This window comes from Chelonia mydas, chromosome 7 (assembly GCF_015237465.2).
Source record: "Chelonia mydas isolate rCheMyd1 chromosome 7, rCheMyd1.pri.v2, whole genome shotgun sequence".
Classification (NCBI taxonomy): Eukaryota; Metazoa; Chordata; order Testudines; family Cheloniidae; genus Chelonia; species Chelonia mydas.
The window spans coordinates 62,954,417-62,977,761 of NC_057853.1; positions in this window are offsets into that span (position 1 = coordinate 62,954,417).

Below are 23,345 nucleotides of genomic sequence, written 5' to 3' on the forward strand. Positions count from 1 at the left end.
GATAACAGAGAAAGGACAATGGCTGAGCTGAGATTTGCTGTGGATATCAAATAAACATAGTACATTTTTCCCTACCATGAGACTATAAAGTGCGCCTCCCAAATTAATTATATGCTATTGTTTCCTTGGGACGTATTGAACATGATGTCAAAATATGAATGTCAGTGACCCCTTGGACATTTTATATAGAATGGGCCAGCTTGACTCTTATTTGAAGTCAATAGCAAAACAGACTTGGAGTAGATTCTACCAGGTGTGTTTCCTTTTGCTTTAATACCAGTTGCAACAATTAAAAAGGTCCAGGTCCTTAGATACCCTTATTTAAAACATTCTTTACAACTAAGAAGGGTAGCCTCAACCTGGCAAGTTGATATGAGAATGTGTCTCTTACTTTCTCCTCTTCAGTGACCAGACTGCCTTACGTGCCTGATTGAAAAACCCATTGAAAGCAATCAACTTCAATGGGTCTTACAAGGCAGTGACTTCAGTGGTCTTTGGGGCAGGCCCCAACTGTGTGTCACTACAACTGAGGGTAAGCAAAAGAGAATGTTTAAGGTAGTGAGTGGAACAGTGAGGGAGGCACACTCTCCTACTGCAAGTGGGGGGTCTCATTAAGGCTATTTCAAGTCTAAATCACACGTCTTTTGTTGGTTTGCCTTGAAAAGCATCTTCCTTGCCTTAGCTAAGCAAAACCTGTTATAGCAAAACTCAGGTTTAGAGGCATCCCCGAGAGGCAGAACTACAGCCATAACTCTTCAAGGTGTTATCCTCTCTACAGGGCTATGCTCAATCAGAGTATACATTCCTCCAGCTTCCCAATGTGTCTTTCTGTGGCACCTGAAAAACCCCTCTCCCACAATTTTGGGTTTGATGCAACTGTGCCAGATATACAGTGCTATTTAATTCCATTTATATGATGGTTTATGGGTTAGCCTGGAGGCGGTATAGTAATGCGGATCAGTCATATTGTTTGCTTGGAAGAATGGTAAAAACAAAAAAGAGCTGCTGTAATAAACAGATCAAATCACATATAGTGCATTTTTTGTAACAAAATTCTCAGAAGCCCCCCTGCCCACAAATGCGTAATGTACAGCTTCTACAATGAGACAAGAAGTGTAAAAGACACCAAAGATTTTCTTCGCCAAGAGAGGGCGCTTTCACAGGTACATTTTAGAAGAATCTACATTTCAATAAGTCTGGTTGTTTGAAAGCTAAAACCTTCCATTAAAGGTCCTTCAAAATATGGCTTTAATTAAATAAGGTTTCCATTAATAGCTTTGTATTTACTAACTCTTTCCTCCAATGCCTCTGTTTTGGTGCATTTGATCTCTTCAACACAACAACAAAACATGCTTAATGTTTAGGATCTGATTTAATGCCATTTGGATTATAAAGATACTCAAAAATGAGGTGAAAGAATCATGGTGTAGCTAATTAGGGGGGGAGGGCAGGGGAGAAGAAAAAAGAAATGACAATAGCAAAGGTCCAGAAGAACAGCCTGAGTTTTCCTGCTCCTTAACATACATGCCGTCATGTATAATACAATCAAATAAAAATTTAGGGGCTGATCCTGCATGAAATTTCCATTGAAGTCAGTAGGGGTTTCATATATAGAACAGCTGTGTGATTAGGCTTTTAATTTGCAAATTCTTTCATACCAACTGTATCCCAAAATGCTTCATAGAATTGAATAGCATAGTTACAAAACAGGTTGCCATTTCATTCTGCAATTAATAGGGCACAGACAGGGAGGGACTAACAAAGAATTCCTTGGCTCCTGTAGGCTCGGCTATGAGAATGTCATAGCAGCCACCGCTGTTTCCGGGTTGTGGGGAAAAACAAAAAAGGATAGATCCTTGAGTATTTGTGAACATATTGGGGAGGAAGAGGCAGGCTGGTGAATAGCCTCTTGAGCAAATTCCGGTCCTTGTTGCTGTATTTGTTGTTGCCGGTAGGTGACACTATTGGCACCATTATAGAAGAGCCAATAAGAATAGGGAAGGGATTAAAGAGAGGGAGAGGGAGCAGGAAGGGGGAAAGGATATTTTCTTTTAAGCACAGGTCCATCAAAACCTGGCAGCCTGCAGTGATGGGAAAGATACATAATATGATAAAGCTTAGTTGCCGGCATGTGTGATTGAACAAACCAATGAAGAGATAACATTTGAAAGCTTTACAGCTTGGAAAGCTGTTAGCAAGCTGGTGTCCCCTTCATCATTTTTAATTTTACTTTTACTGCCCTTCATTTGCTTTGACGGGTTGATGTTGCCATGGTGCAGTTGAAATTCTCATAAAAGTGCTGTTACCCTTTCAAGATGGCTATTTTTTCCTAGGGTTTATACCACATTTTATAGTTATGTCAGAAGGTTTACTTGGTTTATGAATTCTCCAAGCTCTAAGATTGCTCTAAAAACTCTGGGTTGTGTTTTGGCTTTTGCCATTTAATTTCTGAGCTTTAACAACCATTACATCAGTGTGTTATGTCCTTACATAATTAGAAAACTAATTTTAAATGTATCCTTTTGTTAATAAAAGTAAATAAAATACCAGCTCCCCTTTCCCTCACTACCACTTTCAGAAATAAAAAGGTACATTTACTGCATAAAGATTTCTTTTATTTGTGTAGTAAAAATAACTTTTAAACAATATAGAAAAAATAAGGTGTGATCTGGTATGATAAGCTGTGAAATGTAGAACAGCCTCTGCTGATGTTAATGGCCATATCTCCATTGGTTTCAATGTACCTATGTTGAGTCAGGTCAACTGAGGATTTGGCCCCAAATGCTTATGTGAGGACATAAATGAATTAGCCTTTAATATGCTCCATAAGAATTCATGTTAAGGATCTGTAAGGTGAAACTTTCATCAACAGATATCTGATGAAGAACTGAAGACTCTATTGAAGGGTATGCTTTTTAAAGCAAAGGGGGGGGGGGAGTTGATAAGCCTTTAAAGGATGCAGTTCTGCCACTTTTACTGTCATTGAATAATTTACTTGACAAAGAATTCTTTTTAGATGAGTGGGAACTTTTGTGGATTAAAGTATTATTCAGCCTGAGTAAGGGAGGCAGAACTTGGGCCATAAAGCATTAAATGCCCAATGGCATTGTGCATGGTAGTAAGCACTGTGCCTGGCTGTGCTTAATTATCATTTTCTGTCCCCCATTTTGAAAAGGGAAAGCTAACTGGGGGTTCACGACAATAACAATGCTAAGACAAGTGGCAAAGAAGGAATTGCACAATCAACCCTAATTTCAAACCACTACTTCACTATAATCAAAGACCAAAATAAGAGGCTCCAGTTCTGCCACCCCTTTTGAGTTGGACTTCCAATAGGACTTCCCAAGAAATGAATCAATGTGACTAAAAGTGGCAGAAACCAAGCCGAAGATAAGTTTAAAATTCACAAGTGCTTGGATCTGGGATTTTGATTCAGTCATCAACACTTCAGCATGTGAGTAGTTCCATTGAACTCAACTCCCATGCTTAAGTACCTTGCTGAATCAGGGCCTCCAAGAGCAACATTTAGGCATTATTTCACTACACCTTTGTGAAAAACTATAGAAAAACTCAGCTTTCTATGACTCAGGAGACCTGCTGGTTACAATACATAGTTCAAATGAACACATAGTGACAAAACCCAGATATTATGAATGGTATGTCACATTTTGGTTTTTATTTTCCCTATTTTTGTCTTCATTTTACCTTCCCATATGTGTCTCTGATTCTCCACTAACTTGTACCTGGGGGCTGGTTGCTCAGAAAGGACAGCATGGCATGACTCTGAAGTGCACATGAACACAGATGGGTTTTCGGGGTTTATTATGAGTAGAGCTAGAAAAATGGAAAACATTTTTGTCCATTTTTTTCTTCAAAATTTGAAATGTAAATTTGGAAAACTTTCCCCAGCTCTAGACCAGAGCAGGTCATCCAGATGAGAAGCTTGTATTTAATCCCTTATGCAACTGTAATGTGTTTGGGATATGGAGGAGTTGTTTTCATTTGTTGGGGTTGGTTTGGTTTTGTTTTTTCTTGGTGAATAAATGTTGCAAGATCAAAGGAAATGCTATAAAAATAGAGGACTTCTTAGTGTGAAGGTTGATACCATCAGCCTAGGCAGTGTCCCATTTAATTTTACTTTGTTATTTTATTGTAATGAAGTGACAGTGTAAATGCCATTGCAATGATGCTCTCTCTTTAAAGTAGTATAATTTCATTTTGGTCTCTTGTTCAGTAGTTCCCTTCTTAATTGCCTTTTCATTCAACCAGAAGACATATAGTAGCAACCACTGCACAGCTGAAAAACTGTTCATTGTATCAGTCACTGAGCTTCATAACAGAGTACCTTAATAAGAGCAAGTTCTGTACTTTGTGAAGGCTCAAGATGGATTATGTTCAGAGTCCATTATTTGAACAAGGCTATCTGACTTATAGAAAATCTATCTGAAAGAGTGTTGTAGAATTGTATTTTATCTTTAAGAAATGTATTTTATAAAAATAAGATATTTACTTCTGTTGCAGTAAAGAATTTAAACAGAAAAATTTCTCTCTAATGTTTGTTGAATCATACTAGAATGATGAGGGAGAGCAGAAGCATACATCAAACAACCAATGTGAACAACTCAGTGTTGTATTTTATTTCAGGAGGGAGGGCTGAGCACAGAATGCCCAATGGCGTTACAAGGAACACTCACTCTCTCTCTTCCTTATGTTTCAAGCCATACATATCATGAAAGAGATAATAGATTCTTAACTTTTTTCCACTACTTACATTTACACAAGACACATTTTCTTTTTCAGACGCTTGCAAAGGGCACCAGTCCTGGATACAAATTTTCTCTGTATCCACAGCAAAGCTACAGCACAGGTACCAGTGGAGCAATTTTCCTCAAACTCCCCTATCAAGGTGCCCTGTCCATGACTTGGAGGCCTCACCTATAGATGCAAGAAGGTAATGAAATCTCCATATTTATTCAGCCTTTTCCTGCTCCGTGCTGACTAACAGCAAGCACACCAACTAATGCTAAGGGCTTGTCTCCATTTATCAGAGGATTGACACGCGGTGATCGATCCACCGGGAGTCGATTTAGTGGGTCTAGTGAAAACCTGCTAAATTGACTGCTGATCGCTCTCCCCGTTGACTCTGGTACTCCACCAGAATGAGAAGCATAAGGTAAGTCAACGGGAAAGTTTCTCCCATCGACCCAGCATGGTGTACACACTCCAAAAGGTTGACCTAAGGTACGTTAACTCCTGCTACATTATTCACATAGCTGGAGTTGTGTAACTTAGGTAGACTGAGCCCCGTAGTGTAGACTGCCCTAACTCTGGTGATGGTTATGTAATGTGGACACTTGTGCATGAAGAGCTAGATTGAGAGCAACAACTCATTACAACTAGGACACCCAATAGGCATCATCAGAAAATAACAGCTTTTGAGCTTTAGTACTTTTCTGGGCTAGATACCAAGTTACAACTGTGAGAGACCCTTTATTGCACTGAAATTTACTCAAGTTATCCCACTCAAATACCTACTTTTGTTTCAAATACTTCATTCAGGCTTGATCATCAACTTCTGTAGACCATTAGGGACATCAGAAGTCCTAAAGGTCTTATGAAATAGCAAATCCCATCTTGTCTTGATATTTTTTGATCCCAGGAGGTATTGAAAGTTCAATCCAAGTAGGATTGAATGACAATAAGAATTCCTGGATACACAAGATTTCTTAAAGTATACATGGGGTTAGATGTCTTTTGTGATTCTTGCTCATGATTAAACTAAGTACACAGTTTACTCAACTGGCATATTATCCCACATCATATCTGTTGGACCTTGGGTATTTTTTACCTTCCTCTGCTGAAATGAATAGGGGTCTCTTTGATTAGGGTAAGAGACTCATATTCTACACAAGTAGTTTCTATCCTGTCACAAGATGGGCATAGGAAGGATTGAGGTCCACCAATCTTCCCATTCTGTGTTCATAGGAAATAGGATTTTGCATTCTAAATATGCACTCCAGTCTCCAGAGATGGCAACTCTGGCATGTAGCAGTTCGCAAACTCATTGCTCCTGGTGAAAAGCCTAAAATGCCTGTAGTTTGTCTGCTAAGTTGGTGAGGTAGACCAAAGCTTAACAACAACAAAACCCATGACTCTACTAAAATGGTGCCATGGGGAGTAGTAGATTATTTTTAGAGGCACCTGAAGTAATTACTGGAAAATCTGCAAATGCAAATATACAAAAATGAAGGAAGCTGGAAAGGTAATGCACAGCTGTCTTGGTTAGCAGTGAGAGTGCACGTGGAAACTTCCTCTTCCCATTCCTTCGAATAGGAAAACTAAAACTCATTCCAAACCCTGGAGGCAGATGGTGCACTGGTATTATACTTGCAGCATTGTGCTCCCTACCCCTTGGACACTTGATAGAGCCCTGTGGGCCTGGGGATCTGTGAATGGGATCTGTAAAGGCTGGGAGAGATGTTCAGTGTTCCTCTATAAACCCTGCAGAAAACCAGGGAAAGTTGATGCAGTCTAAGTCTGTGGGCTTATCTACAATGCCCCAGAGTTCAGACTACGGGGGTGTGAATGGCAGTGCATGCCAAAGTGCTGTGCTGTAACTCCCCCATGTGGAGGTGGGCTAAAAGGTTCATACTTTGGGTTAGCGTAGTCCTCTCCAAACAGGCCTAGGTTAGTGCAAAGAAGAACCTTTTAGCTTATTCCTGCAGCATCCATACAGGGGAGTCACAGCGTAACCCTTTTGTGCGCTCTGCTATTCCCACTTCTGAGGTCCAAACGGCAGAGCAGTGGAGGCATAGCCTTTTTTCCATACAGCAGCTGGGAGGTGTAAATCCCAGCTTGGGTTGAGATAAGCAAGCTAGTTCACCTCAAGCTAGCACCTAAAAACAGTAGTGTAGCCAGTCTAGTCACCCATATACAATCCTGCCCAATCTCCTGGGTCATACTCAGACGACTAGCCCAAGCCACTGCCCATGCTGCCGTGGCCACACTACTATTTTTAGTATGACCAGTTATTCATTAAAATTGCTATATGTTAAGACAATACATAAAAATTGCCCGCAGGGCCTCTCCATGTTGATGGAACTTCTCTTAAGGCCACAATGATAAGCTAGGGAGTCTCAGGCAGTTGACAAGGAACTAAAGGGGCATAGGGTGCTGCCCTGTGTGATGCCTTGATATTTTCTCCCTGTTAATTTCTCCATTAACTACAAATTAAGCTTTTCTAGGCTTGCAAGATTGGCAGATAGTTTTGATTTCATAAAAACAAACCCAAAGTTTGGTCATTCTTAGAGCATCACAGCTTTAATTCTCTCTGATTTCAGCCTTTCACTGAGATCTTTCTTATTGTTAACTCAGAACGACTTCAGAAAACTTCACTGATCCCTTCCTAGGAAACTCTTAGAGCCAAGCACTGCAAGCCCTGTGCATGTGCATCTCATACTGAAGTCAGGATTGGGCCCTAACACTATAAATTGTCCGTTAAGTGTTGTTTTACCTACCTATCCTCAACCCTGGGACTAACCTCTATTGGTTATACACACATACCCTCCCACCAACAGCACAATAAGAAGAACTCCACATGGACTCCTCCTGAGGGTTGAAATGACAGTCTGGACCTATACATAGGATGCTTCCGCCGACGTGCACAGGCAGAAATTGTGGAAAAACAACATCGCTTGCCTCATAACCTAAGTCATGCAGAACGCAACGCCATCCACCGCCTCAAAAACAACCCTGACATTATAATAAAAGAGGCTGATAAAGGAGGTGCTGTTGTCATCATGAATAGGTCTGACTACCAAAAGGAGGCTGCCAAACAACTCTCCAATACCAAATTCTACAGGCCACTTTCTTCAGATCCCACTGAGGAATACACTAAGAAACTGCACCATCTACTCAGGACACTCCCTACACTAACACAGGAACAAATCAACATACCCTTAGAGCCCCAACCGGGCTTATTCTATCTACTACCCAAGATCCACAAACCGGGAAATCCTGGACGCCCCATCATCTCGGGCATTGGCACTCTCACTGAAGGACTGTCCGGATATGTGGACTCTCTACTCAGATCTTACACCACCAGCACTCACAGCTATCTCCGTGACACCACTGATTTCCTGAGAAAACTACAATGCATTGGAGATCTTCCAGAAAACACCATCCCAGCCACCATGGGGGTAGAGTCTCTCTACACAAACATCCCACACACAGATGGACTACATGCTGTCAGGAACAGTATCCCTGATGATGCCACAGCACAACTGGTTGCTGAGCTCTGTGACTTTATCCTCACGCACAATTATTTCAAGTTTGGTGACAATATATACCTCCAGACCAGTGCCACCGCTATGGGCACCTGCATGGCCCCACAATATGCCAACATTTTTTATGGCTGATCTGGAACAACGTTTCCTCAGCTCTCGTCCACTCACGCCCCTTCTCTACATATGCTACATTGATGACATCTTCATCATCTGGACCCATGGGAAGGAAACCCTGGAAGAATTCCACCACGATTTCAATAGGTTCCACCCCTCCATCAACCTCAGCCTGGACCAATCTGCATGGGAGGTCCACTTCCTAGACACCACGGTGCCAATAAGTGACGGTCACGTTAACACCATACTATACCGAAAACCCACCGACCGCTATGCCTACCTTTATGCCTCCAGCTTCCATCCCGCACACCCCACACGATCCATTGTCTACAGCCAAGCGCTGAGGTACAAACGCATTTGCTCCAACCCCTCAGACAGAGACCAACACCTACAAGATCTTCACCAAGCATTCTCAAAACTACGATACCCACACGAGGAAATAAGAAAACAGATCAACAGAGCCAGACATGTACCCAGAAGCCTCCTGCTGAAAGAAAAGCCCAAGAAAGAAACCAACAGAACTCCACTGGCCATTACATACAGTTCTCAGCTAAAACCTCTTCAGCGCATCACCAGTAATCTACAACCCACCCTGGACAATGATCCCTCATTTTCACAGGCCTTGGGAGGCAGGCCAGTCCTCGCCCACAGACAACCCACCAACCTGAAGCGTATTCTCACCAGCAACTACACACCGCACCATAGTAACTCTAATTCAGGAACCAATCCATGCAACAAACCTCGATGCCAACTCTGCCCACATATCTACACCAGCGACACCATCACAGGACCTAACCAGATCAGCCACACCATCACCAGTTCATTCACCTGCACGTCCACCAATGTAATATACACCATCATGTGCTAGCAATGCCCCTCTGCTATGCACATCAGCCAAATTGGACAGTCCCTACATAAAAGGATAAATGGACACAAATCAGATATTAGGAATGGCAATATACAAAAACCTGTAGGAGAACACTTCAACCTCCCTGGACACACACTAGCAGATTTAAAGGTAGCCATCCTGCAGCAAAAAACCTTCAGGACCAGACTTGAAAGAGAAGCTGCTGAGCTTCAGTTCATTTGCAAATTTGACCCCATCAGCGCAGGATTAAACAATGACTGTGAATTGGCTAGCCAACTACAAAAGCAGTTTCTCCTCCCTTGGTGTTCACACCTCAACTACTAGAAGAGGGCCTCGTCCTCCCTGATTGAAGTGACCTTGTTATCCCTAGCCTGATTCTTGCTTGCATATTTATACCTGCCTCTGGAAATTTCCACTACATGCATCCAACTAAGTGGGTATTCACCCACGAAAGCTTATGCTCCAATACGTCTGTTAGTCTATAAGGTGTCACAGGACACTCTGCCACTCTTGGTGATCACTTGGGAGGGCGGTGAGAGGGGGACCGGACAAGCAATTAACCTCTACAACTTCCAGAGTAACTTCTTATAAAAAACATGCAATGTATCGCACAGCCTTATAGGCAGATCCATTCTCATGTTATCATTTCAATAACTGCAGTTAATAATACAGAGTATGGTATGGGGAAGGCAGGATTCCTAACCCAAGGTATTCACAGATCATCAGTCAAAATCTTGATTGGCTTAAAAATCATTACATTTAAAAACAATAATTTTGGGGTTATTTTTATTTGCTTCTGGTTTGTAAGCCTTTGGACTGCCCATCTTCCAGTGTTCCTCTGCACAACTCCATAGACTAGAAACTTACTTATTCTTTTTAATCCTTATGTAATCACCCTGACTCTGGGAGCTGGAGCTTTATGAAAAACAGAGCATATCACTAGGTTTATGATCAAATTGCAAGAGTTGGCAACGTTAGCAAGGGAATCTGTGTAACTTCGCTGAGAAATGTTTTACATTGCCACATTAAGTCCCACTGAGGGTCATTTGATCAGCAGTGTTCTGTTGTGTGCATCTCATCAGCAAATTCTAGGTTCCTAGTCCTAATTTGTACTTGAAAATGATCCTGGGGAGACTAGGTATGCTAAATGATGGGGCCAATAGACAACCACTTGATGAAACTAAATGACAGGATCTCAGCAGGTGCTACTAGCCACAATGACAGGTTTTAGAAAGGTGCAAGATCCCTTCAAATATACTAATTCTATTAGTCTATTGAAGCCCCAAAATATGTACTGGGAATGATCATTAGGGATTAAAAATAGCAATGGGAAAACATATATCCAACCTGGGTGATAATCCCCCAAAAACTCAGATTTAGGAACACATGAATTGCCATACTGGATCATACTGGTGGTCCATCTAGTCCAGTATCCTGTCTCTGGCAGTGACAGGTGCCAGATGCTTCAGAGGAAGATGCAAGAAACCCCACAGTAGGATGATGTAGGCTGATCCATGCCCCCTTGAATCTCTCACCCTAATCCCTACTAGTTAGAGACCAAATTGAACCCGGAAGCATGAGGTAGGGTGATCAGACGTCCCGATAAAATTGGGACTGTCCCGATTTTTAGTTCTTTGTCCCACGTCCCGACCAATGTACGGTCAGGATGCCATTTGTCCTGATATTGTGGCTTTTTTTTTTTTTTTTTTGCTTCGGCAACTCCGCTCCAGCCCCCCCCCCCCTTTTTTTTTTTTGCTTCCCACATGTGTCCCGATATTTTGTCCATTTCATCTGGTCGCCCTCGCATGAGGTGTTGTGTTTATTTTTTATTTGTGTAACAGTGGTGACGGGAATTAATTTCCCTCAGATGAATCATAGAATCATAGAATATCAGGGTTGGGAGGGACCTCAGGAGGTCATCTAGTCCAACCCCCTGCTCAAAGCAGGACCAATCCCCAATCAAATCATCCCAGCCAAGGCTTTGTCAAGCCTGACCTTAAAAACTTCCAAGGAAGGAGATTCTACCACCTCCCTAGGTAACGCATTCCAGTGTTTCACCACCCTCTTAGTGAAAAAGTTTTTCCTAATATCCAACCTAAACCTCCCCCACTGCAACTTGAGACCATTACTCCTTGTCCTGTCCTCTTCTACCACTGAGAATAGTCTAGAACCATCCTCTCTGGAACCACCTCTCAGGTAGTTGAAAGCAGCTATCAAATCCCCCCTCATTCTTCTCTTCCGCAGACTAAACAATCCCAGTTCCCTCAGCCTCTCCTCATAAGTCATGTGTTCCAGACCCCTAATCATTTTTGTTGCCCTTCGCTGGACTCTCTCCAATTTATCCACGTCCTTCTTGTAGTGTGGGGCCCAAAACTGGACACAGTACTCCAGATGAGGCCTCACCAATGTCGAAGAGAGGGGAACAATCACGTCCCTCGATCTGCTCGCTATGCCCCTACTTATACATCCCAAAATGCCATTGGCCTTCTTGGCAACAAGGGCACACTGCTGACTCATATCCAGCTTCTCGTCCACTGTAACCCCTAGGTCCTTTTCCGCAGAACTGCTGCCTAGCCATTCGGTCCCTAGTCTGTAGCTGTGCATTGGGTTCTTCCGTCCTAAGTGCAGGACCCTGCACTTATCCTTGTTGAACCGCATCAGGTTTCTTTTGGCCCAATCCTCCAATTTGTCTAGGTCCCTCTGTATCCTATCCCTGCCCTCCAGCGTATCTACCACTCCTCCCAGTTTAGTATCATCCGCAAATTTGCTGAGAGTGCAATCCACACCATCCTCCAGATCATTTATGAAGATATTGAACAAAACTGGCCCCAGGACCGACCCCTGGGGCTCTCCACTTGACACCGGCTGCCAACTAGACGTGGAGCCATTGATCACTACCCGTTGAGCCCGACAATCTAGCCAACTTTCTACCCACCTTATAGTGCATTCATCCAGCCCATACTTCTTTAACTTGCTGACAAGAATACTGTGGGAGACCGTGTCAAAAACTTTGCTAAAGTCAAGAAACAATACATCCACTGCTTTCCCTTCATCCACAGAATCAGTAATCTCATCATAGAAGGCTATTAGATTAGTCAGGCATGACCTACCCTTGGTGAATCCATGCTGACTGTTCCTGATCACTTTCCTCTCGTGTAAATGCTTCAGGATTGATTCCTTGAGGACCTGCTCCATGCTTTTTCTGGGCACTGAGGTGAGGCTGACTGGCCTGTAGTTCCCAGGATCCTCCTTCTTCCCTTTTTTAAAGATTGGCACTACATTAGCCTTTTTCCAGTCATCTGGGACTTCCCCCGTTCGCCATGAGATTTCAAAGATAATTGCCAATGGCTCTGCAATCACATCCGCCAATTCCTTTAGCACTCTCGGATGCAACTCGTCCGGCCCCATAGACTTGTGCACGTCCAGCTTTTCTAAATAGTCCCTAACCACCTCTTTCTCCACAGAGGGCTGGCCATCTACTCCCCATGTTGTGATGCCCAGCGCAGCAGTCTGGGAGCTGTCCTTGTTAGTGAAGACAGAGGCAAAAAAAGCATTGAGCACATTAGCTTTTTCCACATCCTCTGTCACTAGGTTGCCTCCCTCATTCAGCAAGGGGCCCACACTTTCCTTGGCTTTCTTCTTGTTGCCAACATACCTGAAGAAACCCTTCTTGTTACTCTTGACATCTCTTGCTAGCTGCAGCTCCAGGTGCGATTTGGCCCTCCTGATTTCATTCCTACATGCCCGAGCAATATTTTTATACTCTTCCCTGGTCATATGTCCAAACTTCCACTTCTTGTAAGCTTCTTTTTTATGTTTAAGATCCGCTAGGATTTCACCGTTAAGCCAAGCTGGTCGCCTGCCATATTTACTATTCTTTCGACTCATCGGGATGGTTTGTCCCTGTAACCTCAACAGGGATTCCTTGAAATACAGCCAGCTCTCCTGGACTCCTTTCCCCTTCATGTTAGTCCCCCAGGGGATCCTACCCATCCGCTCCCTGAGGGAGTCAAAGTCTGCTTTCCTGAAGTCCAGGGTCCGTATCCTGCTGCTTACCTTTCTTCCCTGCGTCAGGATCCTGAACTCATCCAACTCATGGTCACTGCCTCCCAGATTCCCGTCCACTTTTGCTTCCCCCACTAATTCTTCCCTGTTTGTGAGTAGCAGGTCAAGAAAAGCTCCCCCCCTAGTTGGCTCTTCTAGCACTTGCCCCTAAATTGTCCCCTACGCTTTCCAAAAACTTCCTGGATTGTCTCTGCACCGCTGTATTGCTCTCCCAGCAAATATCAGGAAAATTAAAGTCACCCATGAGAACCAGGGCGTGCGATCTAGTAGCTTCTGCGAGTTGCCGGAAGAAAGCCTCATCCCCCTGGTCCGGTGGTCTATAGCAGACTCCCACCACTACATCACTCTTGTTGCTCACACTTCTAAACTTAATCCATAGACACTCAGGTTTTTCTGCAGTTTCATACCGGAGCTCTGAGCAGTCATACTGCTCCCTTACATACAGTGCTACTCCACCACCTTTTCTGCCCTGCCTGTCCTTGCACACTAGTGTAAGATGTAGGATTTTCATGGGAACATTTATACCAAGGGTTCTCAAACTTAATTGCACTGTGACTCCACTCTGACAACAAAAATTACTACACAACTCCAGGAGGGGGCAATGAAGCCTATGTCCACTCAAGTCCCAACGCCCAGCGGGGGCGGGGAACAAAGCCTGAGTCACCACCCCAGACAGGGGAGCTGAAACTGAAGTCCAAGGGCTTCATTCCCAGGCGCAGGGGGCCTGTAACCTGCCCCCCAGGGCTGGAGCCCTCGGGCTTCAGCCTGGGCTCCAGCGAGTCTAACACCAGCCCTGGCAACCCTATTAAAACGGGGTCGCGACCCACAGTGAGAACCGCTGATCTATATTTTTCCCACAATCCAGACAAATCCTACATTTGTACAGAATTAGCACAGGAGAACCCTGACCTGCTTTGCACCTTGATGCTTATTCCATGGAAATGTTATATAATATTGCCAGGATAGGGTCCATTGCCATTCCATGCCCATAGCAACCAATGACATCATGATGAGCACAGACCAAAGTTAATCCCTAAAATAAGTATTCAGAGACAAGAAACACCACCTTGTGCTAATTCTGCCTTAAAAATGCAACAGGAACACTTCTCAGCACAGTGTACTTGCCTGCCCCAGCTAAAATAACTAAGGGACTTCAGTCTGCCATTAACTGCTCACGGGAGGACTGCTGAGTTGGAGTGGTGGCCTGTTGAAGCCAGCAAGGCATTGCACAAGCACACGAGTCTGGCCATGTGCTCTCAGCAGAGCCGTACCTTGGGTATGGTGAATTGGGGCGCTCTCCTCCTTTGGGGGCCCCTGCGCTTCGGTAAAATTGTGGGGAGAAGGGCAGAGAGGCAAACGGGCAGGGGACGGCGAGGAGGATCCCCCACACACCCGACCCTTCCCCTCCCCCCCCACCTCCTGCCTGCCGGTGGGCCCCGCTGATCAGCGCCTCCCCATCCCTCTCAGCGCCTACTGCCTGCCATGGATCAGATGTTTTGCAGCATCAGGAGGTGCTGGGGCCAGTGGAGAAGGAAGGGAGAGAGCAGTGAGGGCGCAACGCACTCAGGGGAGGGGGTAGGGGTGGAGCAGGGCTGGGAAGAAGCAGGGCAGGGGTGGGGCTTTGGGGGAAGGGGTGAAGTGAGGGTGGGGCCTGGGCAGAGCTGGTGGGGAGCACCTCCTAGCAGATTAGAAACTCAGCACCTATGTCCCGGGCCCCACACACCCATAGGGATGGCCCTGGCTCTTGGTTGCAGCATTGTGACCACAGTGATTACAGTAATGGCTGAATGCAGGGTTTGCTGACACTTCTGCTTAGTAAGCCAATCAGGATTGTTTCACTGTTTACCTACTGCCTTCCCCATTTGTTTGTCTTAATCACTTCTTGTTATCTTGTCATATTTAGAGATTGTAAATTTTTTCAGGCAGGGATTATCTTTCTGTTATGTATGTGGAGGCTCACACAATGATCCCCAATCTGGGAGCTATCAGAATAGGAATAATAAATATGAATAGCAAAATGCAAGGTATAATAAATAATAATACAAATAGCAAGGTACTTTTAATCATTTGTGCAAAATACGTACTTGTCTGGTGCAAGGGAGCAATTAGATATTTGCTAGATTGGCCTGGTCATAGAAGAGGCTGATTCCAGTGATAAGTATAAGGAATTGGCACAAATTTGTTATATTTCTGAATCCTGGAATAGCGACTGAAGTTTCTTTTCTGTCTTACCCTCCAAACCTCCCTGTGCTTTGGAGTAACTCCATGAACAGAAACTAGAGACAGGCTGGAGCTGTCAAGTTCAGATCCAATCTTTTCCAACGATAGAGATTGTTTGGATCTTTTTGAGGGGGGTGGTTTCTGGCCCATCTCCAGAGAAAACATTTTGGGCTGATATTTTATCACAGGGAAAGCCGGGTGTCCTCTGAAGCAGCTCAAGTGTCTGATACAAAGGCAAGTGACATTGTTTGAAAACGATGGCCATGAAATGCAAGGACCTTGCAAATCACTCAGCTGCACAGTCTTGGAATAAGACCACTGCACAGCTGATGTATGGACTGATGTTGCCATTTAATGTGGTTTCCAGCAAACCTTTCATAAAATTCATGACTGGAGCTGACCTCTGTTACTGTGTTCTTCTCAGAAAAAAGGCTATAACCGAGCTCTGTAAGACTGCACTGAAAAGTGATGTGTGATTTGAAGCAAGGTGAGGGGAATCATGTTCACTTTGCTACAGACACTGGAGGTGAACCCATAGTCAAACAGTTGATTAAATGTCACAGCATATTGGGCAATCTTCTAGGATGACAAGATTTTGCTCTGTTCAGCTTCAAACCAAGAGCCTGATTCAGATCTCATTTACACCAGTGTTACTGTAATGGGGCTACTCCTGACTTACCTCTGTGTAAGTGAAAGCAGAATCAGCTGGTAAATTCCAGTTGTTAGCTACAACCATTTAGATTGGGGCTTTTCCCCAAGCAGGGAACGCTGGTGATAACTGAAAGTGCTTATGCAAATGTGACATGCCCCTCTAGGGAGACCTGGGGAATGCTTCTCAGAAAAGTTTTTGTATTTTGGATGGAAATTGGGGCACTGTTTTTCATTTTAACCATGCTTTAAAATCTGGGTCTGTCCACTTGCCCATGTTCAATATGCTTACAACAGGTGCAGCTGGCTGGATCTGAGAGGCGAAAGGTCCGACAGGTATGCACGGAAGAATCACATCTCAGTCACTTCCAGAGCGAGAGACGGAGATAGAAAGAAGCAGAAATGAGGGTAAAACAAGTATCCGCTGGATGTGCTGAGATGCTGTGATAATGGAAGGGAGGAATCAGAGTATCTAGAGAGATAGATGGCACCAGAGAAGGGAGGAAAAACACATGGCTCAATGCAGTTTCACTCTTATCTTTGTGTAAAATGTGAACCTGAACCTAACAAAGAACCCCACCCCTGGTCCCCAGTAAGCCCTCAGGACATGGGAACAGCTTTCCAGGTGCAGATGATGGTCATTTGTTATGAACTAACTTGCCTAAAAAGAAATAAGGGCAGTTAACAGCGAATCACTCTTTCAGTGTAACCAGTTAAGGTAATACCTAAACCCATCCCCAGATTTATCCTGGCTAGCTAGGACCTTTATAATGCCTTCAATCCATGGGTGGACTTATCTCCTCTGGGTGACAGTGTGATGTGGCTAAGGACAGGCTAAGGGCAGTATGCGGCTCCTAATCACCAGAGTGATCTTGAAACACTCACTTTCTCCTGCCACATTGTATTTGCTTCTCCAGGAGTATGATGTATTACTCTCTAAAGATTTACGTCACAGTTTAAGAGCAATTGCTTCCTTCTTCCTAACACATCTCTGTAGGTTTCACATATCCTGGGTGGTTGGGGGAGAGAGGCAGCAAGGGGTCATGCTTTCTTTGGAGGGAGGAGTGTCTCTCATTCTGTGGGAGTGATGCTGAATGCTAATGCGAGTCATATATTGAGTAAATAAATCCAGGCATTGAACAATGCACCCTCACTTTTTTCAGATTAGATACCACAACAGTGGTACCTAATGTGCTTGCATCTGCAAGTAAAAGGTAGTCCAATATTATCCCATTTCTACTCCAAACAAGCTGTAGATGTAAAGTAATAAAGTGCAATAGCTTAAAAATTTACAATATAATTAATTTGTTTTATTCTAGTTCTGTCTGGGCTATATAGCCCCCGCCTGCTGTGTTATTTACTTCAGAGCTAGTCTCATTTTGTAGCTATTCCCTTTAGCGTGTAAACTCTAAGGTCAGTCTAAGGACAAGATGTTGCTTCCCAGAGATGAGTTGTGAACAAGTACAAGTAAGCTGTGTTAGTGCTTCTTTCCTACTGCATTTTTCTGAAAACCTAGTATGGAAAGAAAAATTCTCACACAGCTCAGGATTTAGATCCTGAATTCAGATTTCGAGGTTGATGTTATTCAGATGAATGCCATGATGCCATGAATAAGGCAAAACAGAGTAGTTACTGAGTAAGATAAGGTGATTCAGTGCAGTGCTTGGGTAAGATCAGAGTTACAGACTCCCCCCCCCACTCACCCCCCCCCCCAACCAGTAAAATGCATAAGGGTAGAACCCAAGTTCTGTATATTGTTTGGTGGTTGTTGCTTTTTTTTTCAATAGTAGGTTCATTTCATTGTTTCTATTAAAAACATCGTCTCTCTCCCCAGAAGCAATGAATGCTAAGGATTTTGCAGATTAGGCAGTATTCCATGCTGGTATCATTTGTACTTGTGGCAGGACATTTAATACAGGTGTTATAGTCATACCTAGTACTCTAAATATTTGCACTGTGTGGGCAACGGATCTTAACCTCCAGCCAACACATTTGATTAATAGAAATGGGAACAGTAGTACTACAAGAATCAGCTACTCATCCGTATTATTTTTCCAGACAATATAAATGTGCTGGTGCTAAATGCCTTCATTTATATGTGAGTACAATAAAGATTAGTCTTTAATTATTTCTGGCATATGTCCTTTAAATTCAAAGCCTGCAAATCGCAATGGGCAAAGGGTAATCCATTCTAACAGGTTACACCTCCCTGAGGATTTGTTGATTGACATCAAAATTGGTGTGTCCCCTCCCCCCCCCCCCCCATTGACAGGATGGCAGGTGTGAAGTGATGGCAGAGTGCTGTAATAATGTGTCAAAAGACCTTAAATCAAGACTAATGTGGCTTCAATGATAAGCTCCCAAAGGTTTGTATGGCAAAAAGGTTCTGAAGAACTGCAGGGCAGATTCATCATGGTATTGTAATGTCTTTGGAATGTCTAGACTGCTCTTTAGTTAAGGCCTTTAAAAGACTTTGGGCAGAGTTGTAAGGAAAAGACGTCAGAAGGAGAAAAACATTTCTATTCAGATTACTAGAAAATGAAACTAATGGTCTCTTGTGTCTTCATTTTAATGTTTTTAAGTAACATTTTAATGCAAAAATAACTTTGTTACAGGGCCTGGAGAAGATAACAGAGAACAACTTTCCAGCAGGCACTGATAGCCAATCATTGTGTATGGAGGTCAGCATCTAATGCTTGCCCAGACCCAGGTAAGACAGTCAGATTTTAAAACGTGTGTTTGTGTGCGCGCTGCAGGGATACAACCTGGTGTAAAACATACCTGCTTTGTGGCCTGGCATATATATGAGTTTCATTGACCTGCATAGGATTTGGAGTTAGACTCAAGGGGATAATGGGTCAGTTGTTTTTTTTGTCTTTAAAATATGGGCTCTATGCAAAACATAAGAGGAAATATGAGCAGCTAGCTTTCAATCGGATGATTACAGAGAGAAACTCTGGACAGTCTGTTTAAATTGTGTAGTTGGGGCCTGATTGAAAGCCCACTGAAATCAATAGAACAACTTACATTGATGTCATTAGGTTTTAGATCAAGTCCTTCTCAACTGCACTAGTTTTGCATTTTTTGTTCTGATTTGTTATGATGTCTCTTTGCAGTACTAAGAAGAGAGATTTCACAATTGTTATACAAGTTCAGCATTTCGAATGTTAATGAAAAAATGGCAGTCCTGTTGATTATTTCTCTTCTTTAAATTTTGAGAGCCTGTTCTAGTGTCTGATAAGTACTGAGTTTATACAAAACCTGCAATTCATTAGTATTGCATTTTGCCATTGTATGCCTCTGTGCTGCTTTTCTATATTAAAACTGCAAAAGCTATCTCTTAAAAATGCAGAAAATATATACCTGGCAAACAGGAATTCCAATTTATGGTAGGGGCAGCTAGATAGTTCAAGGGGTTGGTATTAGGATGCAAAGACTTTTCTCTGTAGCTCACTGCTTACAATGTAGCCTGGGGTAGAAGTGGCAGAAAATTATTAGTGCCTGATAATTTTATGATGGCTGATATGAAATAAGCTGGTCATCACAGTCCAGTTTGTAGTGGACATATATCATGAGATTACAAGAGGCTCCCAGTCACCACTGATGCTCTAGTTAGCAGTTTCATTAGATATTCTGAGACCTAAATAGGAACAGAGAATGACATATCTTTCCAACCTTTCAAGAGGTCATGGATGACTCACATTGGTAGGGCATTTTGGGGAAGCTTCCATTGATTTTTGTGTGTATCTGTCGTCTGGAAAAATAGATACCTGATAGCCTTGTAGGCTTCAATCCCCTCTCAAAGTTAAGTGCACTTTACTTTAAAAAAAAATTCCACTTGAAAAAAATTAAGTCTCCACTTGTTGTTTCTTTGAGTGCAGCCCTTGGTTTCAGGAATGACCAGGATGTCCCGTTGCTCCCTAAGCCAATGATGATCAGCTGTAGCACAGTGGTGATAAAAATAGTATGTTGGGAGAACAGGGAGAGTGTTCACCTTCTCTGAGGTGGAGTGTTCAAGGTTGGTTAGCTACACCTCCATTGAGTAGCAAGATGAAGTCAGAGGGGTTTATTTAGTCCTTAGGCATGAAATGGGCACAGCAATATGATGAGTGGGACTGGTGAAAGAGGTTTCAGGAGGAATCTAGTTTGGTGTGACACCAGTGCAAGCTGGGTTGTACTGCTTCCAAACTAGCACAGGCTTGTAACTCTGGCTTCAGTGCACGCTCATTATAGATCTCTTCCCTACAGGTCTACCTGCCTGCTACATTACTTATCACTAATGAAATAGGCATGAAACTGTGGAGTTTCAGGTATTGTGTGGAAGAGAATGGCAAGCAGGTTAATGCAGGTAAAAACCGAAGGCAATCTTTGTGCATTTAGACTGCCGGGCATTTTAGGAAAATTGTTACCCAGAATATTTCTTACTGATATGGTTATTGACTATGCAGAACTCGTGATGTGACTTTGGAGATTGCTGCTCTACTCCTACCACAGTTGATAACCATCACCATCAGAGAAGAATCTGTGGGTAGAAAGAGGTGGTCCCAGCTGGAATGTAGGATAACGAAAGTGAGATTTCTCTTGTGGGGAAGATAAATGGTGCAAAGTGAGCCCAGACGAAAAGTCACATGGGAAAGATTTATCAACCAGAATTATTAATTAAAAATTAAAATTAAGAATAATTAAGGACAAAAAAACCCCATGCCACGCCCCAACAATATGGGTAGCCTCTACTTGCTGAGAAAGAGAAGGTGGGAGTAGTGGGTACGGAAAGGGATTGGACTGTGTTGCTGTAGGACCGAATGAGGGTGATGTAAAAACATCTAGTTGAAAAGATAAAGGAATGAAAAAGTCCATTACAGAAACAAGCTACCAAACGTGAAGGTCTCTGGAAAGATAGAGCAGCAGCCCCGCATTAATATTGTATGATTGTGCCACTAACATTCTCTCTCACCTCCACGCCTCCTTTTAGGCAGCCTAAGGAACGCCCACTCTGACCCACCCTTCCATGCCCCTCTCCTACTTTAAATCTGCCCAATCCTCATTTCTTCCAAAGGGCCTTTCCTCCTTCATCGTGTCCCAAGCAAGTGTTAGCAAACTAGATGACTATAAATCATTACTGATTTAAAAATAATAATCATGGAACTAAGGTGTGTGATAAATGTCATTGCTCAGTCTACGTTTTTGTTGCTTGCTTACAACGTTCTTTAATTTAATCAGACAAAAATGATTCCAACAAAATAGCTGCTCGGTCCTCAAACTACATTTCCAAAAGGCTACAGGCCTACGCTTCTAACCAGCTCCACCCCAGCAGAGCTATAAACTTCTCAGCTTCTAGCCACATTTCCGTGTAGGAAAACAGACAGCTGGAAGGGCACCAGGGTCAATAGCAGCTTCCCTGTGCTCAGGGATTGAGGTGCTTCATAAATGAAGCCAACTTTTGTAAATCAGAAGCACCAATACAAGGTACCTGATTAGTAATAAACAGCAGATTATATACTATTCCTCTTGTTAATTGTATAGACAACTTCTTTATTTACTCATCCCCACTAAAAATTACATTCCTTTTAAGCTCAAAGGTGCAAGAACCTTTTAAATATCCCCTTTACCTGCTATTTTCCTTGCCACCATGTAAAACTCAAAGGCACACCCAAAACAAGAGGGACATGGAAGGGAGAAGAGTGTTGGCCCTGAAAAGAACAAACAAAAGGTATCCAACCCATTCATTCTTACGCCTCCAGACTCATATAGACCGTGACTGCTTTTCCTGTTTTATGCATTTCAAATACCCATTTTCCCTCATCCCTCAAATGTAAGCAATATCTTACAGGCCCAAGAAGACTGAATTTACTGCTTGCTGCCATTTTGGCTATTAGGTTGGTATGCATGTGGGGAGGAGAGAAGTGTGTCTGTGGATGCGTGCATTGAGATAGCTTTGTGAATTTATGGACAAGGAGTAGCAATCAGAAGTGTGTTGCTTCCTCATCATTTTAAGTTTCCTGCGCTTTTGTTTTCCTTGTGAACTTTCGTTTGGATCTTTGGCCTGTGTTGTAACACTTAAGCTTTGCAGGCTGATAGGAAAGCGACAGAAGGCTCGGTTCCTGGGGAGACTGGTCCTAAGAGCTACAGAATTTTGTGTATAGTTCGTTGGTTTTCATTTAGCCCATATCAGTAGTCACTGAAATTTGTGGCTGTTTAATGGCCTGTGACCTTATTATATATGGTAGTTTCAATCCAGGGCCTAGTGGACATGTGTCAGAACCAAAGCACTCTGACTGGCGCTGACAGTCACAGGACAAGGATTGAATGGCTCAGGAAACAGAACCTTTAAAGTTGATTCTATCTATTCTGAACCAAGGAACATTTTTGAGTTAATGTGTGAGGAAGCTTGCCCTTCTCTCCTCTGTGCTGGACATATGGATAACTAAAAGCAGGAGATAAAGGTGGCTGAGGAATGAGGAGAGAGAAGGCAGAAATAAAAAAGAGATCAAGCCACAGTGAACGACATAGTGAGCCCTTGTAATGTCCTGGGTTTGTCAAGAGTCATTAGTGGGAGTAAACAGTATTCAAGACAAAACTTCACCTCTAATTCTGTTTACAAAGATTTAATGTGTCTAAAGACTCCAGCTTTCATTAGAAGGCGGCACAACAAGCCAGACTTGCTAGAAACAGCCTGCTAGGTTAGGTAAATAGCTTGGTGATAAGGACTGTAAAGGGTTCTGCCCTTATTCCAAATCTCTCTATGGCCATGTCTACACTAGCACTTTTGCTGGCATAACTTATGTTGCTCACGGATGTGAAACAAACACCCTGTGGGCGACATAAGTTACACCAACAGAAGCACCAGTGTGAACAGCACATTGGGCAGGTACAGTCTCCTTTTTCTCTAGAATTTCTCCAGAAGCGATACTGTAATTTCAAAGGGCATGTCCCAATTTAAAATAAAATCCTGCATAGACAGGACTGTGGACAGTCAAGGGAAAATGAAGCATCTTAAATCTGTAAAATGAACTTGCCCCTGATGATTTTCATACACCAAGCTTGTGGCTGAAAAGCTGTCCTGTGAAAGGCAGCATTTGTCAGAGCATGGGGGACTAAAATTTTATTTTTCATGTACATATTGGTCCCACTCCTTGTCCAACTGA